Raw genomic sequence first — 2,253 nt, 5'->3', positions numbered from 1 at the left:
ATTTGCCCAAAACACTACATTCCTCTCATGTCACAGAATTGCCTTCATGGGAATAGAACATTTCCATGGGGGAAGAGAGTTATGCAAATATATATGAATGTAATGATTATAAAATCAAAAATTGGAAAATGCACGCAGGAGACAATGTAACTTGGGTCTGAAACATAGTAGGTGCTCAGTAATACTTAATTTACAACAGTAATTTAAAAATTGCCCTTGATTTTCTTTTCAAAATAATTGTATACCATAGGAGGGCCCGGCAGGTAGCGTAGTGGTTAAGGTGTCGGATTCTCACATGGCCTACCATGGTTCAGGTCCTCTGTTGCTCTGAGTCAAACTGAAAAAAAAATTTTTTTATACCATGGGGCACATGTGCTCTCTGGGGCAAGAGAGAAATCACTCCCCAGGAAGATGACCACACCACAGTCCCTTCTCCTCCGTTCTTTTTTTTTTTTTTTTAATAAACAGTTGTTTATTTTCTTTATCAACCTTATTTCCACTTTGTATAAGAGTCTGTGAAGAGCAGACTTAAGACCACTCAGTGGTTGTTCCCATCCATTCAGTGGCCTGAGCAGTAGGGGCTGCAGACCAGTCTTCGGTGGCAGGTGAGCACTCCAGTCTTCAGTGAGGAACTGCGCGGTGGGCACGGAGGGCATCTGCACGCCTTAGGACCAGTCTGCAACTCAGGCTGAGTAGCAGTAAACTCACGAGCTGGAGCAGTCCATTCACCTGAAATTCTTCCTTCATCACAGCCTTTTCAGCTGCAGCCTGCTCCTCCTTTCGATCTCTTCCGGATCTCTGCAAAAGTAGAGGTCAGGCATGACCTCCCACGGGTGTTCACGGGAGACGGTGCCACGCATGCGCAGCACTTCCCGGGCCAGCACGCACCACATCAAACCCACCCAATGAGCTCCCTTGTTGCCTGGGAATGCAAGTCCACACAGCGCAGAGGAGAATCCGTGTTGCACAGGGCAATGGGAGGTGGATTAACACTAGACACCTCTGTGAGAGGCTGGGGGTCGGCCCTGGGATCAGTCACCACCAGAAGACGCGGCTCCCGGAAGGCTGCCTGGATCTGGTTAGGGATGGTTCCAGGAGTGAAGGACCAGCAATAGGAGTGGCCCCAGTGGCAGGAGCCAACTTCAGCACAGCCCGCTGTCCAGTGTTCCTGGAAGTCAGGACACTGACGTGGGCAGGGTTTTCAATGGCAACAACGGCACAAGCTGCGCTTCTCCCAGGTCCTCTTCAAATGTATGATGGAGAGGCCATCACTTTGCCTTTCCTAGATGTACTGCTCCATTTGGAAGTCAAGGTTGGTGCCACCTAAGTGGGTTCCTGCGGCAAGGAACTTGAGGACATCCTCCTTCATCTGCAGGACATCAAGGGCGCCGGACATCTTGCAAGTTTCCCTTTAAGTTAGGACGCGAACCCAGAACAACACGGTATGGACCCTTGGGCGGGTAGCGCGGAAAGGCCCCTTCTCCTCCAGTCTATTCTCAGGATTTTGAGCATGAATCCATATGCGCCTGGTAAGGCGTTTTTTTAGGCTTCTGGTTCCAGGCCTCAAACTACTCATTCAACCATGTGGAATTCAGCCACCTCAACCACCACACAACCGGCTGGCCCTAAAAAGCAGTTCAATACTACCGATAGACATGGTGGTTGGGGGCACTGGACTCCCACATGGCCCACTGCATTTCGAGCCCTGGACCTGGTGGCTTGCTTCCTCATTTTCCCTCTCTTTCACTCTATCCCCCCTCTCTGGTCAAATTAAAATAAATAAAAAAGAAAAAAATTATACACTTACAGATTTACGTGGGTAGACCATAGGTTAAGAGTTCTTATCACAATAAAACAAATTGATTTTTTTTTTTTAAAAAAAGAGCAGAAACAATGTTCTGGCCCTTTAAAAGTCAGGCGGGTTAAGAGCTAGAAGGCAGGTTAGGAAGCGGCTCGCCCCGTTTAAATGAGCATGCGTAAAGCTCGTCCCTGTGCCGCGCCACGTTCCGGCGCTCAGTGCGCCTGCGCCGCTCGAAGCCGGAGGCGACTCCTCCGCCCGCCTATGTAGTAGGGCGGAGGCCGTCTCGAGAGTTCGGTGGCTCAGTCTCCCGCGCAATTACCGGTCCCTCCCCCGTGCGCATGCGCATACATCAGCACTAGCCCGGGCTGTTGCTGAATGACGACTGCAGTTGCGCCTGCGCCCTGGATGCCCCTGCCGGAAGTGGGCGGGATCGTGCTCTCACCGCAGGGCAG

General features: G+C 50.9%; 1 pseudogene; it reads right to left on the bottom strand.

The window, feature by feature from the left end:
* Positions 1 to 513: 513 nt before the first annotated feature.
* LOC102488092 (40S ribosomal protein SA-like) lies at positions 514 to 1,696 on the bottom strand (annotated as a pseudogene).
* Positions 1,697 to 2,253: the final 557 nt, after the last annotated feature.

Source organism: Tupaia chinensis, unplaced genomic scaffold (genome assembly GCF_000334495.1).
Source record: "Tupaia chinensis unplaced genomic scaffold, TupChi_1.0 Scaffold000258_1, whole genome shotgun sequence".
In the NCBI taxonomy this organism is placed as follows: domain Eukaryota; kingdom Metazoa; phylum Chordata; class Mammalia; order Scandentia; family Tupaiidae; genus Tupaia; species Tupaia belangeri.
Note: the sequence above shows the minus strand (reverse complement) of the source record. Positions and strands in the feature narration are given on the sequence as shown.